The sequence below is a fragment of the Phodopus roborovskii genome, unplaced genomic scaffold (assembly GCF_943737965.1).
Source record: "Phodopus roborovskii unplaced genomic scaffold, PHOROB, whole genome shotgun sequence".
Classification (NCBI taxonomy): Eukaryota; Metazoa; Chordata; class Mammalia; order Rodentia; family Cricetidae; genus Phodopus; species Phodopus roborovskii.
In genome coordinates this window covers 12381378-12399538 of record NW_026126408.1, presented here as the reverse complement: position 1 = coordinate 12399538, position 18161 = coordinate 12381378, and the positions used below count along the sequence as shown (strand labels likewise).

General features: G+C 50.7%; 1 protein-coding gene across 1 annotated transcript in view; it reads right to left on the bottom strand.

The window, feature by feature from the left end:
• Kcnk3 (potassium two pore domain channel subfamily K member 3) overlaps window positions 1-18161 on the bottom strand; it is a 36564-nt gene that overhangs the window by 17311 nt on the left and 1092 nt on the right. The gene's annotated exons all lie outside the window — the stretch shown is intronic.

Genomic DNA, 18161 nt, shown 5'->3' with positions numbered 1-18161 from the left:
AGCACTGCTCTTCCCCTGAGCACTTGCTTGCAGTGTGACTACAGCCCAGAGTTCCCTCCTGGATCGCCTCTATCCTCCCAGATTAGATGGGGGGCTGCTGCTTCTGGAACACCTTTCCCTGTCCCTCATCTCATAGAAGGGTACCTTCTGTCTTCCCCATTCTCTGGCAGGCATTGCAATGTGGGTGGAAGCAGGTCCTTCTCCTGCTGGCCCACTGCACCCAATGTCTATGGCAGAAGCCCAATGGATGCATGGAGGCCAGTCTTGATGGATGGCCTGGGTATAGGGAGAGGCCTTGGGACATCCTTTCTCTATCACCTGCTCCCTACTTTCCTTCCTGGTCATGGCTAGTGGCCCAGACAGCACTGGGCTGGCAGGGAATTTGGGAGCAGATGCCAGGAGCTGTGAAGGGAGGCTTTTCTTAGGCTCAGCACCCTCCCCAGGGCGCAGGAGCTCAGATGGTGGAGGCTGGCATTGTGCCTGGGAGAAGAGGGACTCTAGGCAACAGGGACTTCGGCCTGCAGCAGCTGGTGGAACCTTCTTTGCCCCTAGCCAATCTGCAGATGTGGGCCTCACCCTCAATATTCATTCATGCATCGGTGCACACACACACACACACACACACACACACACACACATACACCCATGTGCACACATGAGCACATGCACACACACACTGCAGCACATTGCCTGCCTCCATGTGACCTTGCTGGGAGCATGACTCTATCTACCATCCCGGGCAGAGTGCAAGAACCAGATGAGCTACAGGGTGAACTCTCAGAGAAACTGTGTAGCAATAAGGGAGAGGGGTCGTTTTTTGTTTTGTTTTTTTTTTTTTTAGAATTGTTGCTGTTCCTGACTCCACCCACCCAATTACTTCTACTTGAAGGCCATGAGGGGTTGGGGCTTCTTCCTCCTTTAAGCCCTCTCCTCCTGTTTAAGGAGACAGACTTCGAGGCCCCACTCTCTATGGAAACACTTCACTCACCCTTAGCCCCACTGGAAATGCTCCTAGGAAGAGCAAGACGACAGACAGGGCTTTTCCTTCTCCTTCCCTGGTTGGAGTCATTGCCTTTCACCAAGAGCCCAGAGGCACACACTCATTCACCAGCCCCTGCTTTCCTGGCCGTCCCAATGACCTCCACCAGCCACCTGTCTTCCTGACCATCCATCTACACCCTGTTCACAGCCCAGAATAGATAACACGGGCTTAGCCAGCACCTAACAGGAGTGACTTTCTGGCTTCCACGGTCTATTCACCAAGCTTAGTTACACCCATGTGTCCCGAGCTTGCTTTTTATGGTGCCAAGAACTCCACCCCAGGCAGCCTCCCCGATCAGTCCGCCTTGCTCAGGACCAGGCAGCCTCCCCAGGACCAGGCAACCTCTCAGGACCAAGCCCTCTCCAATTGCTGCTCACAGCTGTTCTGGCTCCTTTCTTTCCTTTCCTGAGTCCCAGGGTGGAATCGAGGCAAGCTGACTTTCTCTGCACTTGACTTTCTTCGGATGATTAAATGCTTCTGTCATCATTCCTCCTCCCTGGTTCAAAACAATACTAGCTAACATTTATACAGCGCTTACTAGGTGCCAGGCACTGCTCTGAGAAAGCTGATATATGCACCTCATTTAATCTTCGAGCAATCCTGTTCAGTAGGGACTGTTATTACCCCCATTTAAAGATGGAGCGACTAAGCCACAGAGAGGTCAAGTACTCACTCAAGGTCACACAGCAAGTATATGATGGAGCTAGACCCTTTCTTTATACTGTTTCCAAGTATCTGTCAGTGGGAAATGAGAAGGAAGGCCTTTGAGCATGTGGATGAGGGGTGACAGGGAGCACACTCCTCCCGGGGTGGGGGATACTGAGAGGGCTCTAGTGGGGGGAGTGGTGGCCAGCCTGGTCACATGGGAGTTAATCACTACATCCCCTCTTCATTTGTGGCTCAGTCTTGAGTGTTTTGACAGCAAGTGAGACATGTGTCACTATCGCTCATCCCACTGAGAGCTGAGGAGCCTGAGCTCTGATGGCGATGTGGCTTGGTCAAGGTCACACTATGTTTGGCGTGGAAACTTCCCAGGGTCTGGTGCCTGCCTGCCTGCCTGCCTGCCTGCCTGCCTGCTGCCCTAGGCTGGAGTCTAGGTTTTAGTCTAACAGAAACCATCCAATTGAGGGGTCAGATAACCCTGGCTGTCAATGGAAGACCCTAGGGGAAGGGTCTCATCTTGCCCAGCTCTATTCCTGGCCCAAATTGGCACAGGCACCTGGGAAGGGCAGCCGGCCAGCCACGTGCCAATGTTACTTTAAAAATAAACCCGGGAAGAAGGAGACTTAAAATAACCCTGGGGATGTGTGAGCAGTTAATTACTACTGCAGCCCCCTGTCAGGGATGCAGAGAGTGAGCTGGGCTTCCATGGTGTCTGGGTGCTGGGTCCCCTCTTCTTATATCTTCTGGTTTGCAAATCAGGCCAGGCCTTGCTAAAGCATCGTGGGGCAGACGGGCACAGAATCCCAGAGGGTCAGGCACGGGGCACTTTTGAGATATTGTGGATGATGCCCCTTATTTCAGATCAGATCAGCAGTGAGGATGTGCCCAAACCTGGCACTCAGGATTAGGGTGACAGGGGACACACAGCTGTGGCCAGGATTTCTTCCTTGATCTCACATTGTCTTTGGGCAACACCCATGACTTTCAGCTGGAAAGAGCTCTGCTGCCCCGAGCCCCCCCCCCCTTTTGTGAGGTGGGTGTGGCAGATCTGAAGCTGACTTCACTAGTGACTCCTTTCTTAGGACTTCTCCTCTATTTCATTTCTCCACTCAGGGAAAATAGAGGGTCCTTCTGGCTGTCTATTCCTGATCGCTCCCAGAGACATCCTTGGGTTCCCAGTACTGGGCTGGGGCTAACCTAAGTCCCAGCCAGGCTCTCTCTGTTGTAGCAGGCAATCCAGGCAGGACCACACTCCTGTTCTGCAGGTATCCTGCTAAGGCTCTGGGATACTCTTCCACACGCCCCCCTCCTCACCCCAACAACCTGAGGCATAGGGTACAAGAACATTTTACACTGACTGTGATATGGGACCCAACTGAAGATGCAGGCATGCAGGGATCAAAGAGAAAACAAAACAAAACCCAGCATTTTCAGAGCAGGCGCCAGAGGCCTAGACTTCTAGAAGCTGACAGGAAGGGGTCAAAGGACAGAAAGATGGGGCGGCAGTTGTGACAGTTGTGACAGTTGTGAGGGAAGGAGCTGTGTAGGAAAAGCTGAGCTACAAGCCCTGGCTGGGTGTCCCAGCTGTAAACTTGGGCCTCATTTGCATAATAGGCCATAATGGACCCAAGGATCACTACCCCTGGGCCTCTGCAGGGAGCTGGCAAACCTTGGCCTACAAACAGGAGGGGCTACCATGCTGCTTCCTGCTGTCCCACACCTGCCTCTCTTCAATGTCCCCTATTCCAATTCAGGGTCTACATACCGAAGGCCATCCTCTCCCCCACCCCACCCCACCCCACCCCCAAGCCCTGCTTTCCTTTGTCCTGGAAGGAGCTGTAGAACATGACACTCCATAGCCAATGTCCCTTTGAGCACAATGGTGACAAATCCACTGACTCTTCCTTTATAGTCTCCCGATTTGACCTCCCAACAGCTGTGGGCAAGATTGACTGCTCTCTTGATCACGATGCTCCTCCTGGCCTTTGGGAAACCACTATACTGAAGTCTGTCCCTCTTCCTTTCCCCCATCTCACAGCCAGGGCCTTGTCCTCCCTGGGCCACACCCCCAGCCTGTGGCTTTCCGACTGTTTCTCTATGTAGTCCAGGCTGAACTCCAGCTCTCAGTCCTTCTGCCTCCATCTCCCATTGCTGGAAGATTCCAGGCATGAACACCAGCACACTCTGCCCTCTTCCACAGTCACAGGCAGGCTGGGGCACTCCGCTGTCCCCAGTTAGTTTCACACAACACCTGGCTTTATGTGTTAGTCCTATCTCCCAGGTTTCTGTCTTAGCTTTGATTTCTCCCTTTAGTGGCAGCCTTGCCTTCACAGGCTTGTCTCAAGATTAATCAGATGTCTCCAGCAGCAGCCTTGAATCTCTTTCACAAAACCTGTTACACTCCAGCTTCATTTTGCATCTGGTAAGTGATCAGCCTCCATTGTTACTCACATCAAAGACCCAGGGCTAGGCCTGCTTGCTCTATTTCCCTCTAACTCCCACAGACTGCTCCCTTTCCCTAACACAGATATCCTTCCCATCATCAGCAAGTCCCATCCACTCTGCTTTCCACACTCCCTCAGTCTGCCCATGACCATCACCTTGCCTGATGCTAGCTGGTCCAATCACTGTTCTTCCTTGTAAGTTATGGACGGTAGCTGTGCAACCCGCCTCCCCTCTTGTACAGAGTGATTTTGTGGAGTTTTTAAAATTAAATTTATTTTTCACACGCACGCATGTATGTGTGTGCACATGTGTGTGCATGTGTGTGTGTGCATATGTGTGCATGCAACCACATGTACACAGATGTGTATGGCATGTGTGGAGGTCAAAAGACAACTTGTGGGAGTTGATTCTTTCCTGTCATGTAGATGGGTCATCAGGATTCGTGACAATCACCTTTCTCTGCTGAGCCAGCCTGAGATTACACTTCTTTATTTACATGATTATTTCTCAGGCTCTTCCTCCCCTAACAAGTAGACATCAGGAATACAGGGGCCACCTTTTCCTGTCCCTGTCCCGAGTCTCTGGTGTCCAGGAGGGGTCCTGATGCACAGAAGGTGCTTGTAACAACCAGGTGGAAAACCAGGCAGTGGTGGCACTGGTCGTCTGACAGGCACTGGTGAGGCAGAGGCAGGCGGATCTCTGTGAGTTCGAGGCCAGCCTGGTCTACAGATCCAGTTCCAGGACAGGCTCCAAAACTACACAGAGAAAACCTGTGTCCCCCCCCCCACCAAAACAAAACAAACAAACAAAGCCCGGCAACCAGGTGGATGGAGAAATGGCTGTGCTGGCTATGAGATGAGTGAAGGAGAGTCCAGGGAGGGGGCTGGCTTTGCACATCCCATCTCCTCCTGTTCTCCAGTTCAATCTTACCTAGAATAGGGAGAAGTTGGGTGATAACACTCGCTCTCAAGGAATCTGAAGGACCCTAGAGGTTTCTAGAATTTACTATGTCTAATGCTCATTAGAGCCTTTATTCTTTGATAAAGCCAGAGTAAGTCACCCTGTCCCTGTCTTAGCGGAGGTGAAATGAGGTGTGAGGGCATGCTCTGCAGGTCCTTACAATGCTTCACAAGGATTCTGACATCATAAACCAGGAGGGCTCAAGGGACTGGGCCCTTCAGGTGGGACTGTGAAGAATGGCCTGTCAGCCAAATGTTGGTTGTTAGGGCCTTGGGAGCCTTGGAGTCATCCCAGGGTCTGGATGACAGAACTGGCACACCCTGGGGTGGCTGTGGCCGAGGAGACGCTGTCTGCAGCCTTCCTCCTGGCCACCTGGTCAGAAAGCACTGACTGGGGTCGTCTGGCTCCTGGCACCATACTGTCTCCTGAATCCAGTGTCAGGGCTACTGTTGGAGATGATACTTAGAGGTCCTCCCCTTCCCTTTCCGGTGGGAGGCACTGCATTCCAGCAGTCCCATGGGCTGGAGCAGTGGCTTCTCTCTGCTGATAACCTGGGCTATGGCCACAGTCAGAATCACTTTCTTTATAGAAAGGGGTAACTTGGAGGTCCTGTATAGGATTCTATTCTTGGGACAGACTGCAGAGGAAGTCCTTCCAGAGGCCGGGCACCAGGGGTGAAGTGGGGACAAGGGCTTAATCCTGGAGGATGCTGGGAAAGGAGGCCAGGTACATCCAGTGAGCTTGAACTCTTAAGACCCTTGAAGTTCTCCCAGCCCTAGACTTCACAGGCAAAGTTGGGGGTCACATGGGACTTGCTCCAAGTATTACAGCCAGCAAGAAGCAGAGATGCAGTGGAGGGGGTACTTTCACTCTCAAGGTCCCCTCTGTCATTTGAGATGACCTTATTATCCAATTGGTCCTTACATGCCTTAGTTCTGCTGCCCTAAGCTAAATTCTTCCTCACAGTTCACAGAGGAGACACGCCTGCCTGTGCATTCACTGAATAACCCTGTGGGGACAAGAAGGAGACAGCAGGAAAATGAGGGCTTGGGACTCTGAGGGCACTGAGCTGAGGGAAGGAGGCTTGCACCCAAATTCTAGATAGGTTCTCTCTGGCCTGGCCTGAAGGAGGACCAGAAGAGGGGCTCCTGTTCCAGAGCCCTGGGTTTCCTCTGACCCTTGCAATGGAAACACCATGACTCAGAGGGTCAGCCATTTGTTCTCTTTTGATGGGGCCTGTCCTGTGTTGAACCCCTTCCCTGGGCTTGTTTTAGATCAAGAGCAATAACCATGAAGGGGTAGACACAGGCTGTGTCCCTAGGGGTCCCCTTCTTCTCTGGGGAGGATGAACATGACTTTCTCCTCCCACTGTGCCACTCAGCTTGCCCTCGAAACATTGCCTTAGATTCACTGAGCCAAGAGTTCCTCCTTAGCTACTCTTCAGTGTTTCCAAGATGCCGAGGAAACCAAGAAAGCTAACTCACTCCTGTGGCTGGTGAGGGTGCCCAGCTATCCAGGGGTAGAATGCTGGTCCTAACAAGCTCTCTATCCTCCCCAGCTGCAGCCTCCGATTACTGGGGAGTCTCAAAGCATGGGCCTCACCTACTTGGGTCATGCAGGCCTGTAATCCAAGATACTTGGGGTGGGGTGGGGTGATGAGGCAGAAGGATCTTGAATTCAAAGCCTTGCTGTGCTACAGAGTGAATTCAAGGATAGCAATCTATTGAGACCCTGACTAAAAATCAAAAGCAGAACACAGGGTTAGGGTAAAGCAAAGAGAGGGCTGAGGATAGAGTTCCAAGGTGGACTACTTGCCAAGCCTATATGTGGCTCTAGGTTCAGTCCACAATATGTCAGAAATCATACCAAAACACATGAACAAAATGTGAATGCCTCCCAGGATAGGAGCTAACACCATAGCTCTGGCTCCAAGAACTTTCCTACCCAGCACAACAGGGCTATTATAGCTGTCTTCTCACAGAGGAAAAGGCAAGTTGCCCAAGTCATCCTCAACAAGGCCTTCAGTGGCTCCTTTTAAGAGGTGTCACTTAGGGGCGGGGCGGCATTGACAAATGCATGTCTGAGACAGCCCCCCACAACACTGTCCCTTTTTCCTCCACAGGCCAATATGTGTCTATGTGAGGTCTACACATCCATACTGTGAGAATGACCCATCTCCAGCTACGGCCTGGGGCAGAGAGTACTTGTATTCTTGGGGAAGGGGTCAGATTAAGGTGGGAGGGTCTAGTCTTGGAGCTGGCTCCATCATCGCTCACTGTGGAGCACAGGAAGTAGCTTTCTTATATCAAGCCCAACCTCTCAGCTGGTAAAGTAAGAATAATGATGCCCACCCCTTGGGTCGACATGAGGCTTGGGAGAAATACTGTGTAAGTCCTGTTTATGTAGAACACAGCCCTGTGTACCACTTGCCAGTTGAAACTTTGGGTGCAGTCCCTGAACACTTTTACCCCAGACCTCAGGACACTCAGCTGTAAAATAAAGTTTAGATCATGCCTCCTGCTTGGGCAGCTGTGGGGTCTAGATGAGGTGGCATATGCAAAGAACACCATTCAGGGTGACAATCCAAGGAGCAGGCTTGTATATAGTTGTGGAAACAGGCAGGTTCTGGGAGAGGCATTTATGCTTGTCAGTTCTTTGATCTCTGTGGCATATCCCAGGACAGAATTATATGCTACATTGATAGGGTACCTTGTCACCACCTATATCCCAGAGAACCTCTCCGAAGGGGCAAGAGGACTAGGCTTTGTCTTGAAGGAGGAGGCTGTCCCCATCTGGGCACCTGATGACTCTCTCTCTAGGCTTTTCCATGGGGCTTGACAGTTCAGAGCCCTGAAGAACGTGCCCCAGATGACCTACAGGCTGGAATGTGACTCTTCATGAGTATCTGAGATGGACATTTAAGAATCGGAGTCTGGGCTAGGAGAGGGGACCTTGCATGTTCATGAACAGGTTGCTGGATCCAGGCCAAGCTTCAGAGCCCACAGCTGAAGTCAAGCAGAGAATGCTTGGGGTTTGGAAATGTGGATGAGGGAAGGACACATAGGAGAGGAAGGGGGCTCTCATGACAGGCACCTGAAACCCTGCAGAAAATATCCACACCCTGTTGGATGACATCAGGTCATGTGGCTTAGTGCACTTCCATGGGTTTCTGCAGGCCACAGTGAGCCCAAGTCTTATCTCACCTCCAGAGTAGACTTTTGGTTGATAAAAGGGAATTGCAGGAGGAGGGGGCACATGCACTCTCCAGAGACAGGCTGAGGGCTTCTGGATAACCAGGCTGAAGGGTTTGAATCCTCACCCACATGTTTAACTGGGGTCATTAGGCACCCACTGGTCAAGATCCAGGCAAGAGACAAAGGTTAGTGTCATCTCTTGTCAAGTCAAGCCTACCCACCAGCAGTTCTCAACCTGTAGAATGACTCCTTTGGGGCACCATCAATCCTTACACAGGGATTGTCTAAGACCATTGGAAAATATGATATTTACATCATGATACATAACAGTAGAAAATTTAGAGCTGTAATATAGCAATGAAAATAATTTTATTGTTGGGGGTCAGCACAACATGAGGAACTGTATTAAAGGGTTGCAGCATTAGGAAGGTGGAGAACCACTGTTTTAGAGCCTGTGTGCGCTGCTCCTGGCCCCTCCACCTGCTCTGAAGGTCACCGTCAGTCTTCACTCCCAAAGTCCTACTCAACATTTAACATCTTGCCACTCCAGAAAACCTCAGGCCCTCTAAGGGGCTCTGTGTGGAGTCAGCATGCATACCAGTCAACTTGGACTTCCTGGGTCTCTACTAGTCCCCAGCTCCGTGGGGAAGGATCTGGGTTTTAGTTGTCTGATCTTGTGGTGCCTCCTGAGTAGCCTGGCATACAGACAACCTCAGGAGATTTCAATGGCATTTGATAAACCAAGGAGGGGAAGATAAAGCTGGCTCAATTTGGAGGGGGTCTCTAACTCTGGGTACCTAAACTCCCCAGTCTTCTCCGAGAAGACCAAGGACCCAAAACATCTCTGGGTAGGGATGAAGCTTAAAGCTGGCCATTGCATCCACAAGTCTAATACATGTGCAGTGTGATGGTCCTGTGGCCAAACTCTCTGGTTCTTCAGATGCCAATCTGGGGATTGCTAGGATGGCATTTTGTAAATGGGACTATGGTTCATAATCAGTTGACTCCGAGTGACTTAGGTTATGATATAGGACAACCTGTTCTCCTAGGTAGACTGCCTGGATCTGACAAAATCAACTGAAATTTCTTATGGATTAGCTGAAGAAAGAATTTGTCCCTGAAGAAGAAATTCTACCTATGGACAGGAGCAATCACAAACTGGGGACAGCCCCAGACTGCCTATTATGATGGCCTGCCCTGTGGAATTTGGCTTTACCAGCCCACTCTTCTACCCTGTGAGCCAATTCCTTGTAGTCTGTCTCTTCTGTTGGTTCTTCTTCCTTGGCTGAAGCCTGATGGCTGCATGTCGGTGGTGCTGGAGGCAGGTAGGGGATGGGGAGGGTGGGTGGGGTGGGTACATAGGGTGTGGTGGGGATGGGGGCAGGTGAGTGGGTGGGTGGGTAGGTAGGATGGGGAGGATGGTTGGGTAGGATGGGATGGTTAGGAAGGGTAGGGGGATGCAGTGGGAGTGAGTGGATAGTTGTGTGTATGGGGTGTCTACCATATGTGCAGTGTCTGCTTATCTGTTCTCTGGGATGGGAGCTTACACCTCTTGAGGCAGCACAAGCTATCTTTGGCCAGGTTCAACTTTAACAGGACCCACCTTAGGTTGGGTTGTCTTCCTAAGGTCTCTTCCTGTTGGTGTGAATTCACCCCCATGGAGCTACTCAGAACAAGTCCAGTTCTTTCCCCTGCCATAGCCTGGCAGGGATCTGGAGGGGTCTTTTCTCCATGACCCTCTGTCCTGGAGGGCTTTCTGGCCAACTTGACACAAGCTAGAGTTTTCTTGGAAGAGGAACCTTAGTTGAAAAAGTGCCTCCATCAGACTGCCCATAATCATGTCTGTAGGGCATTTTCTGATGTGGGCATGCCCAGGACAGAGTGTGGTGGTACCACTCTTGAGCAAGTGGTCCTGGGGTGTAGAAGAAACTGAGCAAGCCAGGAGGTGTAAGCTACAAAGCAGCACTCTGCCATGGTCTATGCTTCAGTTCTTACCTCTGAGTTCCTGCCTTGCCTCCCTGCCTTGGGCTTCCCTTAGCAATAGACTATAAACTGTAAGCCAAACAAACCCTTCACTCACCAAGTGGCTTTTGATCATGGTGTCTATCAGAGCAATGGAAGTGCCCTCATGCCCTCTGACCAATTCCCCAGGTTATCAATGTCCATCTAATTTTGCACTTATGGGGTAAAGAAACTTCATCTGCCACCTGCATTCCACATCATATTGGTACAACAGGCTGAGTGTCTTGGGGCGCTATATGATGGGGCTTCTCAGGGCTTTTCCTGCCTGGACCCAGCCCATGGGAGGCATAGCTCCTTCTTGACTGGGAAAATGATTTCCCAGCTACTGCTTCTAATGGGAGATGGTGCTAGTCTGCCCTTGGGGACATTGGGCAGTGCTACAGACTTCCAGCTGCACACATTCAAACCCAATCTCTGGTGTGTTAATGTTTGAGTAGGGGCATTGGACAATGAGGATGGAGTCCTCAGTAGGATTAGTGGCCTTGTAAAAAGGGACAGGCCTGTCTCCTTCTTCTCTGGCAGAGAAGGTGAAGACAGGTCTGTGACCCCAGTTACTCTAAGGAGGATTATAGGTCTGAGGTCTGCCTGGGCTGCCTGGGCTGCAGAGCAAATTCAAGGCTATCCTAGGCAATTTGGTTACCCGGTCTCAAAAGCAAAAATATAATGCCCCAGTAGAGCACTCACCTTGCATGCCTGAGATCCTCCCTACATTCAATCCCTAGGCTGCGTAGGCAGAAGAAGGGTCAACGAAAAATCAGGCAGCAGGCAGGCAGCAGACCATTCCACCATTCCTTACCAGACACCCAGTCTGTGGGCACCTTGATTTGGGATGGCTCAGACACCAAGGCCATGAGAAATAATAGAGTGTGGTTTAAGCCACTCAGCCACACAAAGTTTGCCACCATTTGTTCTAAGAGCTCTGGCACAGACCAAGACAGGAGGGAGGAGCCAGCTTCTCATTGGTGTTTACTTCTATACTTTAAGGGGTTTTTACCTGTGTGTAGGGTAGGGGAAGTACAGCAACCAAGGGCCATGGACTCCTAGTTGCCATTGTCCTCATGAGGTAGGCCCTTCATTACTTCTCTATCCCTTCTCCCTATGCTCCCCATTCCCCCCCCCCATACAGTTATTGCATGTCGTGTCCAGGCTCCATAGTTGGTCCCAGTGGCATGAGGCCCAGCTTTTCTGAGCCCCAAGGAAAGGTATAGCCTTCTGGTCCCATTCTATGGGCCCTTCAGCTCAAAGCTTTCTTTTTATTAGAACAACGGTACCTACTGCATAGGTGCTCTGGAAGCAAGGCTTCTGGGTTCTTTAGGTCTTTGCTCCCCTAGGTGTGGGCGCTGCCAACAGCGTGAGTGTAAGTGTGCAACCCCTCCAGCCCAACGCCACTGTCCCTCAGCTACCTTCCTATAGACCAAGTTTGGGGAGAGTTTTTGTTGTTGCCTTCTTTAGTTTTTGGTGCTGGAGATCAAACCCAGGGCCTTGAGCATGCAAGGCAAGTGCTCTACTACTGAGCTTCATCCCTAGCCTTTTCTTCACTAAAATGCTAGTTGGCATGCACATTTGGCTTTGGGAGAGGAAGGCAGAAGGCTGTCTGACTGTTCTGTTCCTTTGGTGTGGGGGCTACCCTTGGAGCAGACCCTCCTCTTTGGGACCATGAGCTTCTTCTGTTGTAATCCCTTCCAACTTGACTTGTTCCCTCTAATTAATGCCTCTTTCTGTAAGACAAGATGCTGTTGGAAAGGAGATTTGACCCTGATAGGGGATTCTGAGGACCTTTCTCATGATTTCAGAAATGTGTTGTATTCAAAAGCTTGAGATTGAAGAGTGTCATTCCATGTCTGTGTATATTTCTGGAATCTTTGTATGACTTATGAGTAATTGAATTCTAAGCAGGGTGGCTCATAGACCTCTAGCATCCTGTCCCTTGGGCCTTGTTATCAATGCAGACTCTCAGGCTGTATTTCATGGCTACTGATTCAGAATCTACATTTAAATCAAGGCACCCAGGGCCCGCCCTTCACACCCTTCATGGGAGAAGCACTGAGTTAGGGAAGCCCTAGGTGAAGCCAGACTCAGTGGAGATGGGAAGTCAAACAGTCACTAACCCCACCCCACCCCAGGGAGACATCTGTTCCACTGTGGGCAGGAGAGAAGGGGTGGGGGGTGGGGCAGACAGAGATAGAGACAGAGAGACACAAAGAGAGATAGAGATAAAGACACAGACACACACAGCGATCTCTTGTTCTGAGCACCAAAGCCATGCTCCTACTTTCCATTCCCTTTTTGAGGGACTTTGCTATGTCACTGGAAGAAAGAGAAATGGGTACAGAACTTTAATATCTGTGAGTTCGAGGCCAGCAGCCTAGTCCGCATAATGAATTCCAGGACAACTGGAGATATATAGTGAGACTGTATCTTGCAAACAAACAAACAGCCAAGCCTTTTTGTGAAGAGTGAGTAGAAGACCAGCTCTGGCCTGTCTCTGCTATAAAGAGGTCACCAGACCGGGAGGTCTTGCCTGCTCTCATCCATGGCTAAGGCACACTAGCAAATGAGAAAGTGAAGGATTGGCTTGTGGCAGTTGCCAGGGCCTGGGCAGCTCCAGGTGAGGGGCAGGTCCCCGGAGACCCCTGGCAGCTGTCCAAGCACAAGCAGTTTCTGAACATTGAAAGAGCATGCGTGGCCAGGGAGGCTGTGGCAAGGGAGGCTGCGGCCAGCAGCTGGGTGCTCAAAGGTTCTCTGTGCTGCCACGACAGGCATTTGTCATGTGGCTCTCTGAGGACCAGAGGCTATTGGAGGGGTCAGAAAAAAGGGATCCAAGCCCAGCTCTGAAGCTAACTGTGTGATCTTTAGTAAGCCCCTTTTTGAGCTCTGTGAACGCAACACAGGAGAGGTCTGAGCTAATTCTTCTTTGGGCAAACTGCTCTGTGTAATAGTTCCACTGCCCTGCATTCACCCTAGTACCCATTCTCTATCATACACAGGTTCACGTAGCAGAAATAGCAGAGACTCCGTGGGAAGAATGACTCTCTGAAAAGCTGCCCATACACATGCAGGCCTGGGAGGCAAGTCCTGGGGCTGACATTTATTTCTGTAGTGTCTTAGGCAAATTTCCAAATCTCCTTGAGCAGCGCAGTGTGGGAACACTGGTGTCGAAAAGCGTGCAGGCAGTGCCTGGCCTGTTGCAGACACATGCCAATTTCTTGAGCCCACAGCCAGGATGCAGGATGGAAGAGGGCCTGTCTACCTGGAGTTCCTGCAGAAGTTTGCTGAGACTGGCAAGACCGTGGCCTCTGTTAGAACTTGCTCTCTCCCCTGGCTGCTGGCTGGCTACAGGGAAATCATTTTTGGTTTTTAAAAATTATTATAAAATCGACTTGCAGACCCATGGTTTGTGCTGCCAGCTGAAAGCTGTTTATAGTGGTGATCCACATTACATTCATCTGTGCTTGTTTATATTTTCCTTTGAAAATACTTATTGTGTTTGTCCTGTCCCCACTGTGGCCCGTCGTGTGTCTACTATTTTTGTCCTGTTCCCGCCTCTGCTCCCTCCAGCACCTCCAGCTTCCTACTGGAATGCGTGGGAACTGGATGGGCAAGCAGGAGGACCTCTGGCCAAATGTACCCACTTTTAGATGAGGAAACTGAGGGTCACAGAGGACCAGTAACTGAGCTGGGAGGAACTAAAATTTTTTTCTGCCTTGCTCCAATACACAACAAGTTCTCCTAGCACAGACACCTTCCCTCTTCCTCAATAATTGTCTGAGGGTCTGCTTGCTCAGAAGAGGTAGCATCGCCCTTGAGCCTGCATGTCAGGCAAGCTCCAGGCAAGAGGAAGGAAAAGGGGGTCCTGGGGGTAGGATCGTGTGTGTGTGTGTGTGTGTGTGTGTGTGTGTGTGTGTGTGTATGTGTGTGTGTGTTGGGGGGGTAAGACAAATGGCTGTGGTAGCTTCCTGGTCCCGCCTCCCCTTACACTCCCCCTCACCTCATTAACCTATTCCTTAAGAAAGAGCTCTGCCATGGTAACTCCAAAGAGAAAGAGTGGGCCCCTCCATGGGGGAAGGCATACTCCATGAACAATAATGTTAATGATAGTAAACATTACAATACCATTAAATATCGACTCTACCAGGCGCGTCCTTTGCATGAAAGTATTATTTCCTGCTGATAATTTCATTTTCATTTTATAACTGACAAGATGAGATCTGAGAGATTTAATAGCTTGGGCAGGACATGTTAGGGGATAGAAGGTGGGTTGAGATGAAGTGGAGAGCTCTGGTTTTCAAGTTAGGGCTTGTGAAGTCAAGGTAAAGGGACTGGCCTTGTAGGCAGAGGTCAGGGTAATGCTGAGAGCTCAGTGTGAGGAGTACAAGTGAAACCCATCATGGGTTTCACCAAGGGCTCAACCTGCTGTGTAGCCTTGGGCAAGTTATTGACCTCTCTGAGTGGTTGGAGTTCCCTACTATCACCTCTCATTCTTTTTTATCATGGGGCTCTGAGATTTGGTCACTTCTGGGAAAGATAGAAAAAGCAGTTTCCCTCTCGGGCCACCTGCTTGAATTCAGTCCCAGGGTCACGGTGCTGCACAGTGAGCCACAGGAGACTGTGCTCAGCGGGAGGTCGGGCTCAGAGCCAGAAAGCACAGCAAGGCTTCCTGCCTAGGCTCCATCAACAGATCTATCACCTGGTCTCTCTGCTGCCTGAGAGCTGGGAAGATTCTCAGACCTGCTGTGAGAGAACCAGCATCTGTGAGCCCCATGAGGCCTCAGGGACAACCAGGTGCCAGGCGCAGATCTATCTGTCTGTTGGGTCATTAGGTGATCCGAGAACCGCAGGCTACAACAACAGACTCTCCTTTCCTGGGGTGCCCTGGTAGGGATGAGCCAGCTTAGATGTGGTGGTGCCTTGTAACCCAAGAGTCTGGGTTGGGTTTGAGATGGAGAAAGAAACTGCCAGCAAGAGTCCGATAGGGCTGTTGAGTCTGTGCAGGTGCTTTACTCTCAAGCTCTGAGGCCATGGGTGAGTGGCTGACTTAAAGCCTTCCATTGCTTAGCTGAAAAGTGGGGGTAATAAGGTCAGCGTTGGAGGACTGGCAGAACTTAACAAGAGAATACAAATGAAGTGTCCAGATAGAGCCTGCCAGAGTGTAGATAATAAAGGGGAGGCTGCCATTACTATTGTGGCTACTGTGGCAATAAAAATAGCATGATAGAGTTCAGTGGTAGAGAGCATTACAAAACAAATAAACAAACCAGTAATAAACAACTGAGGCACCAGGGGGCATGGAAGTCAGATTTGTAACCCTTCTGTTACCCCCTCCTTCTCTGTAGGAGGAGGTGATGGCTCCAGATGATCCCCAGGCCCCTTCCTTCTCTGACAGCTTTAGGCTATGAATAGAGGGGGCTGGGGCCTGGAGGAGTTTGATGACTCAACAGCTAGGGAGGGCGAGGTTTCCCAAGGAAAGAGTTTCCATTTGTGTCTGGTGAACTTGGGGAGCAGGGAAGGAAGGGTTCCCTAGCTGATGAGGGGGTGGGGAGTGGAGAATGTGACTAACCAGGTGAATGACTAAGTCAGACCCTAGTGACCTTCAACCAATCAGGGCTGCTCCTGAGCATCCTGCAACTTGGCACCACTGGGCACTAGGTAGTTCTGCCAGGCTGGGCCTGGGCTTCATAGCATATGGAGGTAAAGGAAGCAGCCAAGAGGCCAGCAGGACACAGCCCTAGGTGTGGAGTTAGAAGCGCCATCCTCCCCTTCTGAGTCTGCTGCCCATCAGCCTGGTGGCTCTGGGTAGGAGATCCACTCCTTTCCTTTCCCTTACCTGTACCCACTGTTCAGAGTGACAGAACTAACAATCCCTGCTCGGGTAAGCACACTGAGTTGTGAGGGCTGAGATCCAACCAAATGATAACAACATTGTGGTCACTAGATATTGATGTTGACTGAATGGGAGGCTGTCATCTACCCAGTCGTAGCCAGTGGGATTGGCCACAAGATGTTCCCAAAGAGGCAGATGGGCTGGTGACAGGCTAAGGACATTGTCACATAGAGCCCTTCCAGGCATCCCATCACTACTCCAAGCACAGCTTCTAGCTAGGTGGCAGGGCCAAAGTGAGAGGTGACAAAAAACAACAAGCAAAAAAAAAAAAAAAAAAAAAGCTGGGGATGGTTGGGTGTAGGGAGTAAGCATGTAAGCATTGCTGGTTTAGGGTGATGTCTTTCTTTTTGACCAGCACTGTATAAATGTCAGCAGAGGGTGTTAAGCTGCTAGCCCCATCTTCTAGCATCTCTCTAGGTAAGAACCATGGACAATTTGGAAAGCAACTGCACACATTAAACCCATCAATAGCATTCTCCAGTGTTCATAGCTGTTGGGCACCTTGCTAGCTCTCAAAATCACAGAGATGGGCTTTGCCTACATGGACAGTAACAATACAGCATGATTTAAAAGACAAAACAAAACACACTCCTTAGGATGTAAACATTTAAAAAAAGTTCATACTGGGTCACCTAGGTCATCTTGCCAATAAATCCTGCTGTAGTCTTCAAGGGCAGTGACCCTGTGAGGCTTAGCATGGTGTGTGTGTGTGTGTGTGTGTGTGGTGTTAAACTGGACCTAGAGAGCTAGTGAAGGGAAGGCAGAAAAGTTGGTTAGAAACATGCTAAGCAGTCTCTGCGGGATGATTTGGAGGCCATAGTGAGAGGTCATCCAAGTAAGAAGGAATAAAGTCAGGCATGGAGGTAGAGGAGGTAAGGAGCATGGACAGTGGGAGTCATGTGGGCTTTGCTGAAGCAAACTGGGACAGCTGTGCATTGTCTGTGGGGTGAAGCTGGAAGCAAGGAGGTCAGCTGGGAGGTTAGGGTGAATCAGGGGACCCAGGGGCTTAGAGGAAAGTTGTACTAATTGGGGACCTGGTGTAGGAAGACGGGGAGAGTGTACACAGACCACACTCTGGTTTATGGACAGCTAACCTGCTGTAAAACTGTGGGCAAGTTGCAGTGGGATGTGGAAGGAAGGGGCCCTAGACCAAACCGGCTCTTGGGGTAGTGTCTGGGTGTTTCTCTCCTGGCTGCTGGAGAGCAATATACCTCAGAGCAGAATTCTGCAGTGGGTAGACAGTGTCCAGCTCTGTCTTTAACCTGATTCCACTCCTATTGACTCCCAGGAAAACACTGCCATCTTCTAATGGGGTTTGCCAAATGGCAGTGAGCCCCTGGGAGTTCGGCCAAGGCAGGGGCTGGGGTCAGGATAAGAAGGGGTAGGGAAGATGGAGGAAACAGCTCCTGGAGGTATCCCAGTGGCTTTGGGGGAAGGTGGGTTCCCAATCTCAGAGTCCAAGCACGTCAGGGCTGGGAAGAGCCCTTGACATCATTTTGGCCAACCTCTACATGTTGGGACATGAGCCCAAGATCCAGGCAGGAGAAGGGACTTGCCCAAGGTCGATTATGGAGAGGGTCAGTGTTGGAGGTGGGCTGCAATCATGGAGTCCTGGGAATAGTTAAGACATGCAATTCCCGCTGGACACTGACACTTCAACAGCTTGGTGAAGGGCCTGGCCAGAGATGCCTTTCCTGACATCTGACATCTATTTGTGTTTCTCTCTCTCTCTCTCTCTCTCTCTCTCTCTCTCTCTCTCTCTCTCTCTCTCTCTCTCTCTCTGTGTGTGTGTGTGTGTACCTGTGTGCCATGTTCTCAGGGGATGTGCGTGTGGCCTCGTACCTACAGTGTGATCTGCCCTGGCTTTGAAAAAGAAGTGGAGCCATTCCTGTGAGGTGACTGTTTTGCTGGGACACTGGGGAAGAAGGCTAAGAGGACCGAATCTGGCTTTCAG